The 22950-nt window shown below is 43.3% G+C and overlaps 1 non-coding gene across 1 annotated transcript; it reads left to right on the forward strand.

The window, feature by feature from the left end:
* Nucleotides 1-9390: 9390 nt before the first annotated feature.
* On the forward strand, nt 9391-9464 carry Trnat-ugu (transfer RNA threonine (anticodon UGU)). Its single transcript has one exon. It is a non-coding gene; the product is annotated as a tRNA-Thr (tRNA).
* Nucleotides 9465-22950: the final 13486 nt, after the last annotated feature.

Genomic DNA, 22950 nt, shown 5'->3' on the forward strand with positions numbered 1-22950 from the left:
TTTAGATTTTCCTATATGCCGATTTAGTCCTTCCGACAATGACTTTTTTTCGATTGCTTCACATTTTACATGCAACCATTTCGTCTTAGCTTCCCTGTACTTCCTACTTATTTCCTTCCTCTGCGACTTGTATGTCCGTATTCCTAAATATCCCTTAAGATTTATGTCCTTCCTTCCTTCCTTCCTTTCATCGATCAGCTGAAGCAATAGTTCTGCTACCCCTAGTTTTTTTTCAGTTTCCTTGTTTGTTCCTATGTTTTTGTCTCCAGCTTCTGAGATAGCCCTTTTCTGAGATGCTTATTCCTCCTTATATGTACTGCCTACTGATTTATTTCTTATTGCTGACTCTACAACCTTAGAAAACTTACAGCTTATCTCGTCGTCCCTTAGTAGTTCTGTATCCAACTTCTTTGCGTACTGGTCCTTCCTGACTAATCTCTTGAACTTCACCGTACTCTTCATCACTACTATATTGTGCTCTGAGTCTATTTCTGCTTCTGGGTACATATTACCACCCAGTATCTGATTTCGGAATCACTGTCTGACCATGATGTAATGTAACGGAAATCATCCCGTATCACCCGGTCTTTTTCAAGTATGCACCGTCCTTTTGTTATTCTTGAACAGAGTATTCGCTATTACTAAAGGTAATTTATTACATAACTCAAGTAGTCTATCTTCTTACTCATTTTTTGACCCAAGCCCGTATTTTCCTGTAACATTTTCTCCTACTCCTTCCCCTGAAACTGAACTGCAGTCCACATTGACTATTAGATTTTGATATCCCCCTTATGTTCTGTATTACTCTTTCAATATCTTTATACACTTTCCATATATCGTAATCTTCAGCTTGCAACGTCGGCATGTATAACTGAACTATTGTTACTGACATTGGTTTGCTGTCGATTCTGATTAGAACAACCCGGTCACTGAACTGTTCACAGTAACACTCTGAGCCCTACCTTCTTATTCATAATGAATCCTACTCCCGTATACCATTTTCTTCTGCTGTTAATACTGCGGTATACTCAACTGACCAGGAATCCTTGCCTTCTTTCCATTGAACTTCATGACCCATACTGTGTGTGATTAGAGCCCCTACATTTTCCTTTCCAGATTTTCTAGCTTCCCTACTACATTCATGCCCCTTTCGTTGATTATTAAGTCTTTTTCTGATGGTCACCTCCACCTCGGCTGTTCCCACCTCAAAATCCAAACGGGGGTACTATTCCGGAATCTTCTGCAAATGGTGAGAATATCATGCCAGTATTTTAATTACAGTGATTTCCATTGCATTCTGCGTATTAATGTAATTGATCACTGCTGATTCGTCTGCTTTTAGGGGCGGTTTCCCTTCGCCCTATTTGACGAGGCCTTTGACAGGATGAGGGTGTCTTAGGCAGCCAATGCTGCCTACTAATGAAAATTTAAGCGGTGGCGTGTTTCTAACGCGGGACCGAGGACGCTTTGATTAGTAATTAAAGACACCATCCGTAGGCCAAGGGTGTAAGGAGGTAAGAAGTTCACACGCATTTGTCATGTCAGTTTTCCAATACAAGAATTTGATCAATGACACCCTGCTTGTTGCGGGTAGCAGTATGTCATTTAATGAAGGCTGACCCCCACTCTCTCCCATATGTTTTACTGATGTATGGACACCTGCAGATCAAATCAGGTATCACAAAACCTATCGTGCTCCTGTAAATAAAATTCACGTGCAGCTTACAGTGATTTATTGCTGGGCTCTGAGCACTATGGGACTTAACATCTGAGGTTATCAGTCCCCTACAACTTAGAACTACTTAAACCCAACTAACCTAAGGATATCACACACATCCATGCTCGAGGCAGGGTTTCAACCTGCGACCGTAGCGGTCACGCGGCTCCTGACTGAAGCGCCTAGAACCGCACGCACACCGGCCGGCTTTATTAATGGAGCATCGATTGCTTTAGCTGCGGTTGCCGTCAACCTTAGATTATTTGTAATATTCGGGAATTCGACAGGTGTGCCGCCCTGTTATTAACGTATGCAAATCTTTGTACTGTAAATCAGAAAGCTGCCTTATTGTTCAAGCGTGTCTACCAGTTGTGGATGTCGTGGTCTCAATTATACTGTGACGCGAGACAGTCGAGTGTGTCGAAAATGCGGCTTTAACCTTTTGCCGTATTTCGACGAGTCTGAATCGTGATAAGTGTTAGACCAAACATGAATATCTCGTCAGACTCCAGGAAAGCAACGTGGGGCCAGACATAAATATTACGAGTAACATTCGCGGGAACGGAAATTGGGCTTAAGGTAAACACAGCTTGCCTTAGTCCACTGGACACACAATTCTAAGTTACAATGTTGGTTTAGTTGTTACCTTTATGCCGCGAAACTTGGTCACAATAGGTTGAATCGACGTTACAAAGTAAACGGGCTATCGGTTCTGTACTTAGTTCTTTCTCAAGAAAAGTTAAATGTATTCTCACATAATGTTAACATAGGGCCGTTTACATGGAGGTAGTGAAGAATAGTCTAGTGATAGCGAGTTGATTGTACAAAACAGAAACCATGCAAAATTTCTGTAGAACATGACAATGATGAGGAAACTTAACTACCTAAGTCATATGTGTGTGTCATGAATTTGGCAGGAAGCGATAGCACATAAACCATTTGGAAATAATCTGATGCAAATGGACTAAAATTACTCGTCTCAGATCAGTTTAATGAACAGAATGAGGAAAAGTGTCGCAATAGCAAGGAGGAGCGACAGTAAAGGGAAGTTAGTAGTGTTTCTACATCTGACATCTGACAGACGAGCTGGTCGTAGTCGCAGAGTGGTGGAACTAACGCCACTACGAAGAAGCAGAACACTTTGCTTCAAATACTACTGTAACAGTGGTGAGCGTTAGTTATGGTCGAAATTTGACGTTGTGGGTTGATGTTAGAGTTTGAACGAGGTCAGGTAACAGGGCTACGACAAAGTAGATGTCCCTTGTGCGATACTGCAGTAAGAATTGGCAGGAATATAGCTACTGTACATGTCTGCTGGCATCGGTGATCACGAGAACGTATGAAAGAAAGAAGATCGGGATCCAGAGGGCCGTTTGGCCCTACCCCGAGAGGGAAGACCGTCATGTTTTGCGTATGCCTTTGGCACATCGTACTGGATACGCGGCAGCCATTTTTACAGTCATTTGCATCGCAGTGACCCCGCGAACGGTTGAAAATAGGTTACTTCAAGGATCTCTCAGAGCCAGACTCCCTTCAGTGTGCATTCCACTGACTTCAAACTGCAGTCTTCTCAGACGTCATTTGTCGAGCAATAGCTCTTTGGACGGCGGAGAGGCGGCCTATTGTTTCCTGACGAAAGCAGGTTCGGTTTGATACCAATGATGGTCTTTTTGATTACTAGAAGGCCAGCTGAAAGCCTGCAAACAACCTTTCTGCGTACTAGACACATTGGATCTACAGCTAGAGGTATTGTCTGAGGTGCGATTTCGTATGACAGCAGCTGCAGATTCGTTGTTATTCTACATACCCTGACTGAATATCTGTAAGTCAGTCTGGTGATTGTTTATTTTCATATTTATTTTTATATTTTTTATGTTTTTGTATTTAAAAGGGTAAGTTCTTTTAAGAGGTTTAAAAAAAATTTTAATATTATATTTTTGTAAGAATGAAACAGCTGACTGTATTGATAGTCCTAAAGATAAGATCTATCACCACCCTTTGGAATGAGAAATTGTATGACACTGACACACCGTATAAAAACGTCAGCGTACGGGAGTCTTTAATGAAATACAAAGGACGTGCAGCATACGAAGTATTTAATCCTCCGAAAAGTGACGAATGTGGATCAAAAAGCATGAACTATACAACTGAGCTGTGGTTTAGGGGTAGCCTCTTTCATCAGTAATCGAAGTTCTCAGTCCCAGGTTTGAAGCCCGCCACCGCTTGAATTTTGATTAATAATAAGTAATGGCGGCCGAATGCTTCCGGCATAAGAAGTCACCCTGACTCGTCCAACGGCCTTGTAACAGAGGGCGGAGGAGCGATCTCTCGTCCTTCGCGTTGTAAACTGCCCCTACAGCAGAAGAATCGGCAGTAACCAACGGCATGAGGATGCAGAGGCAATGGAAACCATTGCATTAGACAGATAACGTGCATCCAAGAGATATATATGGCCCGTAATTCAAAAAGTGCCATGATGATCTCTCCATTAGCAAAAGATTCTGTAACAGTCCCCCATTCGGATGTCTGGAGCGGACTGTCAGCAGGGAGGTGACCGTAAGAGAGAGACTGAATAATCAACAAAAGGATAACATTCTGTTGGAATATCAGAAGCTAGGAAATCTAAAAAGGGAAATGCAAAGGCTCAGTTTAGATGTATAGGGGGGGGGGGGGGGGGGGGATGTCAGTGAAAGAAAATGGAAAGATGATTATAGGGTCATGTCAACAGCAGCAAAAGAAAATGGTATAACGGGAATATGATTCGTTCCGAATATGAAGGTAGGACAGAGAGTGTATTACATTAACCTGTTCAGTGATTGGGTTGTTCTTATCAGAACGGACAGTTCCCCCAAGGGGCTTTTCGCCCTTATGGTGGGTTCGTGCGTGGCGACCACAGGGCCTCAGTCTTTGCAGCATCTTTTCCCTTTAGTGCTGCATTTATCTCCTCTTGTTACTCTTTTCCCACGCTCGGGGAACATGTCTGAGATGCTGTTGGAAACGTCTTCCGCATATGCAGTCGCCCATTTCAGAACAGTCTCTCCACTGTCTTCCTTTCCTTCTTTTTTTCCTTCATTCTTTCCTTCATTCCCCCTCTCCTATACTTCCTCTGCTTCGATGTTTGAGATTCCTCTTGCTTCTTCCTCCTTCCTCCCTGTGCACTCCTGAAGGCCAGACGACTCGTCTGACGCGTAACACGTGACTGGGTAACCCTTAATTCTCTGCCCTGGGTTGCCAGGTTCGCACGTATCCCCAAGTATAGGCCAGGCCCAGGGAGGAGTGATAGCCTGAGATGCTACCTTCCTAAAATGCCGATTAGTCCCTCTTTCAGGTATTCTAGAGAAGTGACCCGAGGTGTGACCTGAGGTGTGTGAGAGCAATCACTGAGGTGGACATGCTCCCTCCTGTCGGGGGAAACCCAGTAGGAAGGAGCGCGCCGTCGGAGACGCTGGCAATCTTGGGTGATATTCTCACAATTAACCATTCTTCTTTTTCACCGTCAACGTTTAAGACCCTCTCAGCTGCACCACGATTCGCATACTGAAGTTGGTCAGGCCTTCGCTACGGTAAATTCGTTTATTGTTCAGCAAGATGCTGAAGCAATTGCTGTACCTGTGATATTCTTCTCGAAAAGACACTTCTCTTTTGTAGACTACAACTCATTTTCAAACGCAACTGTTTGAAAATTCGATCCTCCATGGCTATACTGTTCGTGTCAATGCTCATCGAACGCTGAATTCTTCCCGTGGTGTTGTTTACATTAGGCTGCTTGATGATCTGACTGAGGCATATATCCAAACGTACCTCTCTGATCAGGGCGTCAGTGTAGTCCATCGGGTGATAAAAAAAAGAAATGAATCCTCATTTCCCCACACACACACACTTTTTCTCATTTTTGATAGTGGTTCTTCCATCAAAGATCAAAGCAGTCTACGGTACGACCAAACGTTCTCAACCGTATGCTCTACTTTGTCATCGTTACAACCGTACTTGAGAGTCCTATCGACACCTGGCCAAATGTGGAATCAGAGGTAGGGATGCTCATGAGAGCGATTGTACGCCTCCTCCTCCTCCTCCTCCTCCTGCTGTGTCGAGTGCAATGGCGACCATGCTGCATCCTCCCACAATTGTCTCATGTATCTCGATGAGCGGGCTGTCCAGGAGATGTGGATGAAGTAAAAAGTACCTTACCGAGTCGCTCGCAAGTTGTTCAAAAAATGGTTCAAATGGCTCTGAGGACTATGGGACTTAATCTCTGAGGTCACCAGTCCCCTAGAACTTAGAACTACTTAAACCTAACTAACCTAAGGACGTCACACACATCCATGCCCAGGGCAGTTTTCGAACCTGCGACCTTAGCGGTCACGCGGTTCCAGACTGAAGCGTCTAGAACTGCTCGGCCACCGTGACCGGCCGGCAAGTTGTTGGCTAATAGGAAACCATCTGGCACCGACAGTACTTTTCTTGCTACATCTCGCTCCATGAAGATGATGTCCACGCAGACACCCGACCTCCAATTTAGCACTGCGGTTGTGAAATCGCCTAGCGTCATGGTAGCATCATCATCTCCTCGTCCAGCGGTGCAACAAGCCACCAAACACTCTTGTCACGGGACGAAGTCACCAGCTACACAACCGACCGGACGTAAAGGACAGAAGAAATACTCCGGCGAAGGCTTCTTACGTCCCTCCAGCCAACCAACATCTGAGTCGTCCTCTGCCAACCGATCCCTTAGTTGACTGAAAAACCAGCTGGTTTGTTTTTACTAGTTATTTTAAGTTACACTACCTCTTCTGTCGTGTGGGCCAACTTCCGGCTTCTTTCTGGGAACCAAGGTCCATTCCCCAATTTGTGGCCTCTAAACATTCATGGTGGTGTCTGTTTGTTCTATATCGTGTCTCCCTACCACTTTAGCGCAACGACGCTCTGAGCGTGTTTTTTTAGGGAATTGACTAGTTTGAACCTGGGACCTGTTGCTGGTAAGGAGAAGCCAGACCACACATGACATGTAGATTACAGAAGAGTTCAGTGAGACTAGCGATGATATAACCAAATGCTAAATGATCTCAGCGTCAGCTCCACTGCACTCCCTATAAAAGAATCTTAATACTAACTAAATTTAGTGGAAGGGGTTCAAGGCTTTCCTATTTTTAGTTAGCTGGTAAAATAACGTCGAAAAAGCAGTTAAGTTTACCATTGGAAATTTTATTCCACTCACAAAACATAGTTTATAAATTGCACTACTGATAAAAGGAAGTGTTTTAATACAGGATGGTAAAAACCAACTGCGTTCAACAATAATGTGAACGAATATTCCCTGAATGGGTTTCCAAGTTCTACAATAGATCGAAGGATGACCTATGCCATATCACATCTATAATCTAGGTTTAAATTAAGTTTCACAAAAGAGAAAAAACTATCAAAGTGGTCTACAGTGACCCTCAATTATCTTTAATAACTTGTCTAACTTGTTGTAAATTACAGTGGCTGATGTGGCTTCTCAATAACTATATAACAGAAAAATAATCGCGTTTCAGATTTTTACTTCAAGTGGAAAATGTGAACACCATGAGCTTTAATTGACGATCGACACTAGTATTACGCAAAAAGGAGGTGTAACAGATGAGACTTCTGCAGTTCTGAGTGAAGCTTTACGCGCTCTTGTGAGGCATCGCGTGCGTTCATTACCTTGTCGGTGTTCGTCAGGGGGGCGGCGGCCGGCGTAGCAGCCATCCAGCTCCCCGTCTCGGAACTATCTCCCTTCTCCTTACTGCAATTTACAGAAGTTGGTTTAAAAAACTATCTGGATGTGTTTTGATCTGACCAATCAGGGTCTCAATGTTAACCTTAAGCTCCGCCTACAAAAATTCTGTCGATCCAGTGAGAAACGTTATACTTTTTGTGGTGGGGCAATGTTTGCAACGTAACAGAGACGCGAAAAAGTCTCACGCTAAAACTTGCAGGTTGTGTGGCCCTAGTGGTTAGCTGCCGACGTGGGTGTCCAGTCCGTACCTTGTCGTAGGGCCTTCTAGCTTAACATGGTTCTGCTCTCAGCTTCTGTTCTCGTTTCTCCCCTCGGAACTGCGTCGGTCTCATGGTGGGAGGGTACGACATGCATTTAGGCATTCTTGTGTTAGTCTGTGGTATTCCATTTGCTCACTCGTTTCTCGTATTACTTTGGTTAATTTAATGTCACGATTTATTCGGAGCTATGTGACATACTACTGGATTTGCTTATCGTGTCAGGGTGTTCAGGGAAGGTGTTGGATTTGCCTGCCACCTTACAGGCCTGACAGTAGCAAACGACGTCATGGTGGACCCTATTGCTATTTCCTAACGCCTTGGGCCGCCATTTTGCGGGGATTTCGAGCTCCTCCCCCTATCATTCCGCATTCCCCCATCGGAAACGAGCAGACGAGGCTCGGGTGATACCTTTCTCAGAATAGAAAGTGCCTAAATGTGTCCTGTACTATGAGGGAGCTAGATCATACCCACAAATCATCCTGATCCTCAGCCCCCAGAGCCAGGCGATGTTCACGATCAGACGTTGCAGGAAACTTTAGTCTTCGTATGCACAATTGCTCTGGGCTGAGGGCACGTTCTCCAGACGATGGCGTGAAGCCACAGTCATACACATACTTTAGACAGGTAAGGACAAATACCTCGTTCTAACTATTGCTCCATTTCTCCCATCGTAAGATGGTGGAAGGTATGATTAATGCCTGTCTGATATGGTGGCTCGTCTCGCAATTTACTAACCACTACACAAATCGCCGTTCTGCAGTTGACCATCTTGTCACTTTATCTACCAAATCTCATGAACAGTTTTCTGCGGAAACCCCGGACTCTACCGTTAAGCTTTCTCCAAACCGAGAAATACGGCCAAAGACCAAGTTTTCTAGACACAAATGGGTTGGGTTGTCGGAAACCTTTATCCAGGAAACGGTGTGCCTCAGGGTTCCATCTTGAGAGTCGTCCTCTTTGTTATCGATTTTAAATCTATTATGTCATGTCTCCCGCCAGGCATCTCCTGCTCCCTTTTCGTTGACGATTTTCCATCTATTTCAGTTCTCCACGGAACTGTCACATTGAGACGGGTCTTGAGAGACATTTCTATCACCTTTACTCAAGGAACATCGACAATTTCTATAGTTTTCCTACTGACAAAACCATTTGTGTGAATTTCTGCAGACGCAATTTGTTGCTACCACCGTCTTTTCAACTTGGGCCTATTGTTCTTCCCTTCATTGAAACTAGGTAATTCCGGGGCCTCAGGCTCGACAAAAAAGTCTTTCAAATGGTTCTAATGGCTCTGAGCACTGAAGGGCCTAGAACCGCTCGGCCTCCCAGGCCGGCTTCAGGCTCAACAGGAAACTTTTTTGGTCCTCGTTAGTGCCTTACCTGGCGACCTGCACTATGTGGTCCCACAATATACTACGTGTCCTCAGCGGTACTATATATAGTTAAAGGCTACCCAGCCATTGACCTTCGTTCGTGCGAATGCGCACAGGTGGCCTAGACTCTTACGGGAATCGCCAAAGCGTGCGCGAGTAATGAGTGGTTGGGCAAATGTCTATAAGGTACAATACATATATAGAATTGTGGACAGTTGGGAATGTGAGTCTCACGGGAAGCGTGCAAGGGATAAGTCGCTGCAGTCGCGCTATTCATCTGTGTCCTCGGTGGCTCAGATGGATAGAGCATCTGCCATGTAAGCAGGAGATTCCGGGTTCGAGTCCCGGTCGGGGCTCACATTTTCAGCTGTCCACATCTGGGTATATCAACAACAACTGTCGGTAGCTGAGGTTTTCAGTCAGTCATAATTTATTCGAGCATTTAATTTTTAGTTCTGGGCCCCCGTTTCTCCATGGCGTATTTTATAGATCTTCCTCGACGACCTTGTTTTAGCTGTCTTCTCTTTCGTCGTTTGGGATTGACAAGTAGTCGTTTTTCACTCCGCTCTTTCATTTCTAGGTTTGACATGAGCGAGTATGATCTCAGTTGTTTTTGCGCCATAAAACAAAACAAGACACAATAAGCAAAACAGACGAAAGTTGAAAATTAGGTGTGCTTATAAGGTAAGTAACTAGGTTCTGCGCAAAATCGGATAGGAATGGGATATGTGCAAAACAGTGACAAGAGAAGGGACAGGAGCATAGGACATCGGTTAAAACATCATGGAATGTCTTCGTGGTACTGAGAGGAGCTGTAGAGGGCAAAAACTGTAGACGAAGAGAGAGATGAGAATACATCCAGCAAACAATTGAGGACGTAAGCATAAATGCTGCTCTGAGCTAAGGAGGTTGGCACAGGAGAGGAAATCGTGGCTGGCCCCATCAAACAAGCAAGAAGAGTGATGAATCAAATCATGTACGGCAAATACCGGGTTTGCTAAGGTTTCGAAATGCGTACTGACCAGGAGGAAGTTAGAGTAATTGTGCATTTGAGAATGTTGTGATGGATTTTCACAATCCCTAGTGTAAAAGACATATACGTTGTTGTTTGACGGTAGGTAGGCCTCCCTCAACATCTTCTTAATATTACACCAGGAAAAGACAAATCTTGTCGGGAAAGTACGAAGCAAGAGGTAAAAAATGAGACAAACAGTATTCAAATTTTATAGACTGTCGGTGCACAAGAGGTAGCAATTTGACGGTTTTGATGTGGAAAGATGAGCGCGACGTTTGTGTGTGATACCAAAGAAACACGAAAGTGTGAAGATCGTTGTACACAAAATCAATCGATTTCGAAAACATTTAACAGCAAATGTATCCTCGAATACCTTAAGGGAAGGTGTGGCATCGATTGTGAAGATCATACGTTAGCCTGTATCGCAGTCGCGTGTAAAACCCTCAAAGCAAACCGGAACTTCATTTTATCAGTCTGGTATGGCTATGTGCAGGATTGATATTTTCCATAAAGCAATATATTGTCATTCATTACTGGAAAAATATAGCAGAAATTCTTTAAAACCAGTGTCAAATTCCTGGACTGCGTAAAGCGTGGAAACTTTCAATCAGATGGAACGCCTCACTGGGCCAATTTCCTAAAACATATCGATATGCCACTTAGAACAGGAACACCCATCAGGGCTGTGAAAATTTTGCATAAAACACCAACCACGAAGCGACGCGACGTGGAAAAGCACGGAGTGCATAAAGTCGTTATATCTGGAATAGTGCTTTCCAAACAGTCATACTAAGCACGACTATTAATTTTTACAATTACAGGTATTATACTGTGGGAAAATATACCAAGCGGAGGATTTATTCTCTTAATTAAATTTTTATGCGATGGTTCCTACTTTGGGGCGTCAAGGCGGAGGAAGAAGAAGAAGAAGAAGAAGAAGAAGAAGAAGAAGGGCTCACACATGAAGATGCTCAAGATGATAATTTCTATTAAAATATTTTTATGTATCAAAATTTATGTCTGTAATTGTATTCTGACGTATTGTTTAAAATATTTTATTACAATGCGTTTATCTGGTTGGCGCATAAGTTAGTAACGTTTTTCCATAACTTAAAAAAAAGAAGCAACAGGTGCACATAACGGAGACTTCAGTCGTCTAAGATACATTCTCCTTGACTAAAACAGTCTGTCAACACAGGGGTAGCTTTGCGATTCATCAAGTGTAAAAGTTACTGGTTTTGGGGTGAAGAACACGCTGGGCTACTTTCCGAGCGCCTTTTCTGGAAAGAAAGCTCCTTGAAGGTTATTAGATGGAGACGAAAAGGTAAAAATCTAAGTGTGGGAAGTCATTGTATAAAATGGGCCTGGGAAAATACTTTACAATCCAATTTCTGCATCGTGTTTTTGTCATTTTAATAGAATGAGGCCGGGCCTTATGGGCGAGTAACATCACTTCACGCGATCTTCCTGTTCGTTGTCCTTGGTTGCGTCTGCAATACGTCTCAGTAAATCACTTCCCCATGTTAGCACAAAGACACTATTTCTCGTCACTAATAACTATGCTGAATACGAGTGGTCGATGTTACTCACGAGTCAATAAGGAGCCAGTAAAGGAGCACATGTCCCGCTGATTTTTGTGGTCTTGGCTTAAAGTATGTGGTACTCATACACTCGATTTTTAAGCCTTCCCCATTTGCCGGATCTCGAATAAACTGACGTGGGTCAGGTGTGGATTAATGTCTACACGATCTCGATTAAAACCCTGTTTGTCTTCCTCAGCGTAGAACCACTATTGTCAAAATGACTGTCTTTAAAATGAGAAAACTATTTTCTTGCCTTTCTGTGTCCAATGGTGTTGTCATCACAGATGGTGAAAATGTTTATGGCTACCTCAGCTGTTGTTATCCGTCTATTCATCTGGAACGTAAGAATATGTCTGAATTACCCAGATTTTCCACTTCGCACTCAACTTTTTGTCGTTCACAGCTTCACTCATTATCTCCAAATGGGGTAATGGTGACACATAAACTCAAATAGCAATAGTGAACTACAAATCAAAAATGAAAACTGATAAATCAATAGCCACCGTAATACCAACATGCAGAGCGAAAACCCTACAAACTTAAGCACCAACCAAGTATAAAAATGGAACTAAAATTAAACCAGTGTTGACAGCGACAGATCAGTCGCATGAAACAAATCAGCGTATAGCTACGTGATATGTATCCACATATCGGCATGTAAGTTCTGTGATTGCCTCACTCCTCACTCTGGCTGGTTTAACACGCCTTGTATCTAGCAGCAAGGGCACGTATTTCGTCGAAATTAATGGTAGGGCAAGGGGATGAGGAACTGCATTTTCTACTGAGCTACAGGAACACGTGAATAATATTCACATGGAAAGAAGTTTACATCCAAAAAGAAATTGTAAGACAACCCAGGGTACAGGATGTTAAGAAACAAACATTCTTTCATTCTTCACTGAACAAAGATGAATTTATACTTCTGAATTAGCCAATTAGTTGTCTTTCTTTCCTAACTTTGCATTGATAAAGGTTACTAGAAAAAATTCGTTGTATAAGAAAAGAAATTACTGCAATATGGACCATATCACCAAATAAAAACCTTACACCATGGTATTCGGTTCTTACGTGAAGGTAAACTTGTCTCCAAATCAGAGATATCCTTTAGCTCAGCGATTCATTACATGTTTTTACTTGGCACCTAAAACATTGAGTTGTTCACTGGGTACTGGTTTACATAATGTGAAGGCAGTCAGAAACTTCATTGGTGAAGAGAAAAAAAAAGAAAAAAAGACCAGAATGACATATGAAAGAACTAAGGCAGACAGGCACGAGTGTAATAAATCTAAGTTTGTTTTGCAATCGTTGGTACCTGGAGCACATTCGACCGTACGGTGTCTGGTTGCTTGTTTCTGCTGATACAAATATGTTGAACAATTGTGAGGCGCCAACTTAAATAAGTCGCACGTCGTCTAACGGTGGCGTCTTTGATTAGCATTTAAATCGTCCTCGATCCCGGGTTCGAAACCAGCCGTCAAATTTTGACTAGTAATCATCAATGGCGGTCGAAGACTTCCGGTAAAGAGAGATGATGAGCGGACACAGGTTGAGGAACTCTCTTGGAGTGGGAAACTGCCTCTAAAGGCGGGATAATCAGCAATGAACAACTGCAAGCAGAAGCACAAGGCAGTGGAAACCACTGCATTAAAGACACATACGGTGTATCCACAGGACATGTGGCCCGTAACTGAAAAACTGGCATGATCTCTCCAATGAAACCAGATTGCGGAATAGCCTCCCATTCGGAATTCCGGCAGGGGCTACCAAGAGGGAGGTGACCCTGAGAAAAAGATTGAATCGCCAATGAAAGGATAACCTTCTACGAATCATAGGTTGGAATGTCATAAGCTTGAACGAGGTAGGGAAGTTAGAAAAATCTGGAAAGGGAATCACCCATGAGCTGGCACTAGTAACTGATTCATTTGTGTAAGTACACACGTGACTTATTAAGAGGTACCCCACAATTCGTAACCCGCTAGAAATTCACATCAAATAATTATGTGGGTTGTAAGTGCTGCTCTGAGATGAAGAGATTCGCACAGGAGAGGAAATTGTGGCGCGCATCAAACCATTCAGAAGACTGATGACAAAAATAATAATGAATATATATATAATTATGCACTGCTCCTGCGAGAGGTCGACAGCTAGTTGTACGACAAATGTTTCAAGAAGTTACTGTTGCCACGGCTAAGAAAGCTGGACGCAATGTGCTGGCTTCAAGCAATGAACGATCTATGTCGCGACACCAGAATTTCGTAGTCCACCGTTCTATAACTACTGTGGACGCTTTCGAAATGGTGTCCTTACAAAATTCACACTACTCACGAACTCTTATACTCGTCCCATTGAGTTTGTCACTGTTATTAACAATGACCACATCATTAACAGATACGAACATACGTACTCAGGATTCACATTTTAATTATAAGTTGTCAGTGAGGCCAAAATTAAATAAAAACATTGTTAATTAGGAAATGCACTATTGCATTTGTTTAGTTTCACATAATCGTTTACTTTTATTTGTTCTAATAACGCACTTTCAATCTAAGTAAAATATTTATGCCTGTCTGATTAGTCCATCAGTCGAGATATTACTTAAGCTCCTCAAGTTTATTTAATGTGTGCTATCCCTCACGGTCGCTAAACTTTATACTCAGTGTTTAAAGTATATTGAGACTGTATGTTCGTAACAGATAATCTCGTTTCGTCTGTTGATACACGTTATGTTTTCGGGAAACTTAACGTTCATTGAGGATTCTTACTCACTTCGTTGAAATCACTTGCCGAACATGCGCCGTACATGCAAAATCAACACACTGACTCTGAGATGAAGGAAGTAGAACACGGGAATTCGTGGGGTGTCGCACCAAACCTGTTAGACCTGATGGGAAAGAGTTTTTCTTCATGTAAGTTATTACTAACTTAGATATCTTAACTCTGGTTTCATGAACGATAAGTGTATGTTTTTGCTTGCGAAGGTGTCTACTTTACGCTTCATTATAAGAGGCATCACTATTTGAACAAGATCTGACGCCCCATAATTTTACATACTAAGTATGTAATAGAATTAAGAAGCGAAATGTTGCGTTATACGGAACGAGACTATATGCAACTATCCGTTTTAGATGTGCTTTAAGTACTTCCACATTTCGAATTTTCTAATAATAATTGTTGCTATCAATTTCTTGTGCTGTTCTAGAGTCCATACCTTTGCGAAGAAGAAAAAAAAAGTTGTACCGTGAAAAGCTAATTCCGAGCATACGGGGTACGAAGAGATGACCTTTAAGGAAACACACAACCTATATTTTGTCACACTACGTGTCATCGTACACAGATTTCATGTGGCTTCTGCGTTGTAATTCTTTGGAACAACAGTATTTATTGGTTCCAGTCCTTTCGATGTCCCATTACCAAAATTTTGACCAGGAAGAAGCTTCTTCGTAATTCTTTCATTTGTGGTATGACAATTTCTGAAAACTGAGAAGTACAGAGTGATGTTTGTTATCCTGTTAATTGGCTTTATTAGATTTTTAGTTATTTTTCATAAATAAATGTTTTAATATACAATGGTGAATGACATGAACCTCAATCCGCCTAGTTCTTCCACTTAATTTCCTGTTTACCTGCTTCAGGATTCAAGAAACGGTGTTGTACAGCAGGGATAAATCGAATGTTGTTGCGATGTTGTTAACAGACTGGCCTTGTATTTTGCTGAATGGATTCTCTGTCTTTCATCCAGCTTTCATGTTTAGTCTTTCCACTGTTCCCCTGAATCACTTCAGGCAAATGTTGGGATAGATTCTACTAGATCACTCTCGTACATGAGTACTCCGGTAATCACCTGACGAAATATGATGGATGGTACTTCTGGTATCGCTGTCTGATTACCCCAATCCTCCCCTCCCTGTTCCATACAGGGATAGTGCATGGGGAGAATGACTGTGCGTAAGCCTCTTTCTTAGCTATAATTTCTCGAATTTCCTCGTTGTCATTTCGCGAGACGTATAGGGGAGGAGCAATATGTTATCCGCCTCTTCCCGGAACGCACCCTCTCTGAATTTCAATAGTAAATTTCTCTGTGATCGACAACGCCTGTCTTGTAGCGTATGCGACTGTAGATTGCTGAGTACCATTTCAGAACAAAAACAGTATTGGTTGTGAAAAATATTTAATATCAAAGGCGCATTTCACCCTCTTGGTGCATCATAAGATTGTGTAAAATTAGCTTGATATGTAACCACTCCTTGAGAAAGGCACACAAAATGGAAAATTGGAACGACAAGAAGTAGATATGTAGTACGTCTCTGAAACGTCCTCGAACTAAACGATCTCGTCATTACACGCGCCGCTGTTCATTGTGTCTTCCCTATCCCTTCTTTTATTCTCGCCCGTTAAGAGCCCAAAGCGATGATGGAAACTAAAGAATTTGTCCAATTGTTTAGTAAGCCATTTCATTCGTGCATGTACTTCTATTTCTTCAGAGTCCCCCCCCCCCCCCCCCCCTACGAAACTCAATGTAGCGTTTGATCCACCTGGTATTTGTTTTACTTGGTCATTCCGCTAAAGGTCGATGCAGATGATTATTCCTAGATATTTTGCAGGCGATACTGTCTCTAGCAATTGGTCATCAATAGTGCAGGTGAACAGTTGCGGATATGTTGCCTATGTATACACAATATGTTACATTTATACTACTGGCCATTAAAATTGCTACACCACGAAGATGACGTGCTACAGACGCGAAATTTAACCAGCAGGAGGATGATGCCGTGATATGCAAATGATTAGCTTTTCAGAGCATTCACACAAGGTTGGCGCCGGTGGCGACACCTACAACGTGCTGACAAGAGGAAAGTTTCCAGCCGATTTCTCATACACAAACAGCAGTTGACCGGCGTTGCCTGGTGAAGCGTTGTTGTGATGCCTCATGTAAGGAGGACAAATGCGTACCATCCCGTTTCCGACTTTGATAGAGGTCGGATTGTAGCCTGTCGCGATTGCGGTTTATCGTATCGCGACATTGCTGCTCGCGTTGGTCGAGATCCAATGACTGTTGGCAGAATATGGAATCGGTGGGTTCAGGAGGGTAATGCGGAACGCCGTGCTGGATCCCAATGGCCTCGTATCACTAGCAGTCGAGATGACAGGCATCTTATCCCCATGGCTGTAACGGATCGTGCAACCACGTCTCGATCCCTGAGTCAACAGACGGGGACGCTTGCAAGACAACAAGACACGAACAGTTCCACGACGTTTGCAGCCGCATGGACTATCAGCTCGGAGACAATGGCTGCGGCTACCCTTAACGCTGCATCACAGACAGGAGCGCCTGCGATGGTGTACTCAACGACGAACCTGGGTGCACGAGTGGCAAAACGTCATTTTTTCGGACGAATCCAGGTTCTGTTTACAGCATCATGATGGTCGCATCCGTGTTTGGCGACATCGCGGTGAACGCACATTGGAAGCGTATACTCGTCATCGCCATACTGGCGTATCACCCGGCGTGATGGTATGGAGCGCCATTGGTTACACCTCTTGTTCGCATTGACGGCACTTTGAACAGTGGACGCTACATTTCAGATGTGTTACGATCCGTGGCTCTACACTTCATTCGATCCCTGCGAAACCCTACATTTCAGCAGGATAATGCACCACCGCATGTTGCAGATCCTGTACGGGCCTTTCTGGATACAGAAAATGCTCGACTGCTGCTCTGGCCAGCACATTCTCCAGATCTCTCACCAATCGAAAATGTCTGGTCAATGGTGACCGAGCAACTGGCTCGTCACAATACGCCAGTCACTACTCTTGATGAACTGTGGTATCGTGTTGATGCTGTATGGGCAGCTGTACCTGTACACGCCATCCAAGCTCTGTCTGACTCAATGTCCAGGCGTATCAAGTCCGTTATTACGGCCAGAGGTGGTTGTTCTGGGTACTGATTTCTCAGGATCTATGCACCCAAATCGCGTGAAAATGTAATCACATGTCAGTTATAGTATAACAAGTTTGTCCAATGGATACCCGTTTATCATCCGCATTTCTTCTTGGTGTAGCAATTTTGATGGCCAGTAGTGTACTTACTGTAACATTGTCTGTGAATAGCCTTATGGAGCTTCCGAAGCTTTCGACTAGATCATTGATCTACACTGTAAACAGTAACGGCCCTGTTACAATCGATTTGGTTCCGTTAAGGAAGTATTAAGGCCAGTTGGAAATCTGGTCCGCTCCTCAGTAAGCTTGTACATTTTACTAAAGGGCAAAGTCTAAAGTCTTCCCGAAGTCTCTGAACACGGCATCAACTTGAGTGCTGATATCTGTAGCGTTGTGGATCTGAACGTGGAGCATTGGCAGCTGAATTTCTCTGTTATCTCTGTTTGCGGTATCCATATTGATTTTTGTAGGAGATTTTCGCTGTCCACAATCGTCATAGAACGTTAGCGTTAACCACGTTCGATTATTCTACAATAGACTGAAGTCAGCAACATGACTACGAGAGCGTGCTGAAAAGCAGTGTCTGCGAATTTTTTTGTGTGAAAAACCTTATCGCTTCTGAATTAAAGCAAACTTTATTTACTTTCTACGTCATTAAGTTTAATGTTTACGTTGTTTCTCAACATAGTTTCAGACCCGGTAGCTGAGTGGACAGCGTGTATGAATGTCGTGCCCGGGTTCGATTCCCATCTGGGTCGCAGATTTTCTCCACTCAGGGACTGTGTATGTGTTGTCCTTCGCATCTCGTCGCCATCGCCATCGCCACGCAAGTTTCCGAAGTGTCGTCAACTCGAAGTACTTGCACCAGGAGAACGATCTACCCTACGGGAGGTACTAACCACACAACATTTCATTTCCCAACATAGTGACCCTTTTAGTGAAATCATTTCTAATAACAGGAGACGAGTTTGTTGATACTTTCAATGCAGAATGTTTGACTTTGTTTGTGGAGCCACAACCACTCATCTGCTTGAACCACTTCGTCGCTGTGTTGAGGATGATCGCTAACACTGAACCCAAGGGGTCGGATTGTCGCATATATTGCAGGGCTCGTGTGTGGTCAGGGATTTTCATGCTGAAGGAGAGGGCGCTCCATGTAAGGACGAACTCTTCGAATTGGAAATTCGATTACAGCTCGCTGTTTCTCGCGAACCGACTTAGTTACGTTACACACCGTCCACGTTTCCACGTGGCAGTTCGGAGCCTGCTAGCCGCAGACGGTTTCAGGTATATAAATGTTGAAGAATAGAAGTAGGTAAGTAATAAGGTTTGTTTAATTTAGAAGCTTTAACAGTTTCCTCGTAACAAATTAAGAGACACTCCTTTCGAGCAGGTCCGTGCAAGTGTATCTCCCCTACGACTCCTCTTGGAAACGCGATTGACCTGGCCTTATTTCCTTCCCCTTGGTCCCTTTCGGGTGCCAACTACCGACTGGTAACTGCTGCTAGTAGAGGAGCAGATTCTTTCGCACAGCGTCTGTAGAATCTTAGTTATCTCAGGTGGTCCTGATGACTTTACTCCACGAAACTTTTGTTGTTGTTTCAGTTTTCCAGCGTTTGCGCTCCAAGACTAAAAAAAAAAAAAAAAGAGCACATAGACGGTATTATACGCAGATCCATCCAAATAACTGACAGAAATTTCAGAAAAATTGAATGACTTATTTAAGAGAAAGAGCTTCAAAAACTGAGTAAGTCAATAACACGTTTGTCCAACTCCAGCCCTTACGCAAGTAGTTATTCGCTTTGTAATTGATTTATGTATTTGTAGGATGTTCTCTTGCCGGATACAGTGCCATATTCCGTCCAAACGGCGCTCTGTATTTTCAAAATCTGGATGTGGTTGGCGGGCCCAGCCCATAATGACTAAACATTTTCAATACGGGAGGGACCCGGCGACCTTGCTGCCCAAGATAGGATCTGGCAAGCATCAAGACAAACGGTAGGATGGCCTGCCATAAAGAGCAACAAAACAGGGTATGGTATCGTCGACGAACCGTTGTGCTGTAAGGAAGCCGTGGATGACAACCACAGATGAGCTGCTTTGAAAAGAAATAGCACGACAGATCATCACCATTGGATGTTGGGCCGTATGGCGGGCGACCTTTAGGTTGATATCCCACAGTTGTCCTGGTAGTCTCCAGACACGTCTCCTCTGGTCAGCGGGACAAATTCCGAAGTGGGAATCATAACTGAAGACAATTCTACTGCAGTCAATGATGTGTGGAGACGCCCTGGACAGTGGTGAGATACCAACCTGGCTGTCGCCTGTCACACGGCCTGGCAGCCAGAAGCCATGGTCTGGGATGACATTTCACTTTACGCAAGGACACCTTTGATGTCACCCGCTGCACTATTATAGCACTAGGGCATGTCGCGATATTCTAGGCCCAATTTTCTTGCCCTCCATGGCAAGCCATCCTTAGCTTACATTTCAGCGAGATAAACCCCGCCGTCACACGGCTTGAGTTTCTGGTACTTGAGTATGAAGCTCACCGGATCTCGTCACAGTTGAGAACTTTTTGTAGCATTACGGGCATGGCCCTCCAGCCAACTCGTGATTTTGGCGATCTAATGCTCTAGTTGGCCAGAACTTGGCACGATGTATCCCAGGACGACGCCCAACAAGCCTGTCAAGCAATGTCAACTTGAATAGCTGCACGCATAAGGGCCAGAGGCGGACCAACACGTTATTAACTTGTTCTGTTTATGAAGTTCTTTCTGTTGAATAAACCATCCAGATTTTTCAGAAATTATAATTATTTACTTGTCTGTACATGTACATCACATCTACCGATTTCCGTTGCATTCAGATAATTCCTTTGTGGTGGGTCGTTTTTTTCTTTCTGTCTTAGAGTGCTTGTTTCTCAATCTCTACCGTTTTGATGTTTGTACAATGAATGACAGAAGGGACCCTGTTACCCCCTTCGGCACTGAAAAAAATTCGGAAGACCGAATTCATTATCTTCCGTTTCAGTGTCAGTATGGCTCCTGAAACACTTATTGATATTACGCAAATTCGCCTAGGCTATTGAGTTATATCTTTAGGCCAAGTTTTACTTTCAGTCACTGAACGCTTCTCTCGTTGCTCTGCGGACACTTATTTTCACTTAGCTTAGCTTAGCTTTTGATTTCCTCTTAGCTTTTGACTGATTTTGAATCTGTGATGACGCTCTCTCTGTGTAGGTAGCAGTTTGCTTACAGTGTTGTTAAACCACACTGGGTCTTTCTCATCCCTTAAGAACTTACCTAAGAGATATTGAACTATCCTTTCGAAATATTCCCAATTTTGCTGTACATCTCCGTCCCGTGTCCTGTCGTTCTTGCTAGACAAATATATTTTCCCATCTTTCTTAAGACTCCTTACAGTACCCTTACCCAGAGATGCTATCACTGCCTTTTGATCACTGATACACTTCTTTACGCAGCCGATTCGAGACGTTCTGGTCTGTTTGTTGCTAGAGGTCTAAGATGTTACCCTCACGAGTCAGTTCTCTGTCTGCTCGAAGTAATTTTTGCCACAAAAATATGATACCCTGTACCTGACAAGTTGAAGTCACCCTCTATTCCAACAGCATGATCAAATATTTATTCACCAAATTCTGCTAGTTCCTTCTGAAGCGCTGACGCACTATAGCTCCTGTCGCAGAGAGTCTATATAAATGTTTTAACTCACCTTTGATACTTAACTTCATCCACATTCGATATCCGCGATAACTTAAGTTGATATTACGGAATTAATTATTGCTATAAATCCACTACCAGCTTTGGCGTGTAACCTATTCTTATGACAAATATTCCAATCTGAATGTAGTATTTCTTTGCTATTCTCTTCCGGTTTCACTCACCTTACGGTTTTTAATACGATGTGGATATTATTATCTTTATTTACAAGTTCTACATCTGGGATAATACCATGGATTATCCAGCAGGTATAAATGTGATATTAACCTTTTATGTTTCTTAGTTTCGAGGACTCGCATTCACTGCGACTAATGTGTCTCTCATTTCTTCTATTTCGGCAGGCAGTCATCTTTTATTCCAAAAGGCAGGGGTGCCTCTTCATCCTCCACCCCTGCCCCCACCAAAAAAAAAAGGAAAACTATGAGCTCACACTAGTAGCTGAGTATTTTTTGTAAAGCACGCCTGACGTATTAAGGGGTTTAAAAAAATTCGTCACCCTTTGGAAATTTGCATCCGATACCGTCGCAGAATCGTCTGAGCCTCTGGTTTGGTCCTTCAACTCAGCTCAAAATCAAAGAAATGCGATCGATTCTAAGTATAATGCTACAAATAGTAAGCTGAGCCTTCACCCCGCGTGAGATGCTTGCTACTTTCATATCAACTATCTTCCAAAAGGAACCCATGGTGGTCTCAGAATCCAAGCAGCAGACTTCAGTCGTAGTGTCATAATAACCAATTTGTTACGCTTGGGTGCTGCTGACATGGCCTCCTCCACTTATCTGACCCCGCGGCTAATATACTGATTGCACACTCGCATTATTTCCGATCTGCCACTGTTTTCCTGAAGGACCACAAAGTATTGGAGTTCCCAATGTCTAGCATATGCGCCTTCTGGGCTTGTCAGGACTGAGCAGGAAAATTAGCCCCTGGCACTACAGAAAGACATCCCATGCTGACTCCGAAGTGTTTTCAACAGCGGGCATCGTCTCGAATTTGTTATGAAAGTGTAAGTTGTCAGCCGTGTGGCCTCTTTCCCAGATAGGCACAAACTCAAAGCAGTTGGCCACTCACTCTCGAGTGAGGGCAGACTGACCGAATGTTATGTATGGGAAGATTATGTGTGGAGCAAGAATAAGGTTACCACGGGATTTCAGTGGTACCGAAGGTGTGGCGGAGTTCATCGCTGTCTTTCTGCTGCCGCTGCCACTTTGAGCATTGGCCTGGAATCTGTGGGCCAAGGCCCACGCAGCACGTAGGTGTCCACGGACAGTGACCATTTCTCCTTGTGTCTGCACACAACATGCGCAGTCCCTAACCATATTGTATTCTGTAAAAGAAAAAAAGACTGTCAAATTGTATAAATATTCAAAAATGCAAAAAACAAGACTGTCAAAGAAGAAATAGACCTTAGAAGACAGAAAGTTACCTGACTGTGGTGCAACTGATGTTGGGGTGTACAGAAACAAATACTGAAATGTATTATGCATGCTTCTCACGAAACACTAAGCTCGCAAGATCCGCAAGTTGTTCAAACAAATAAATTTTACCTCTGACTAAAGATGTATCA

Source organism: Schistocerca gregaria, chromosome 3 (assembly GCF_023897955.1).
Source record: "Schistocerca gregaria isolate iqSchGreg1 chromosome 3, iqSchGreg1.2, whole genome shotgun sequence".
Taxonomy (NCBI): Eukaryota; Metazoa; Arthropoda; class Insecta; order Orthoptera; family Acrididae; genus Schistocerca; species Schistocerca gregaria.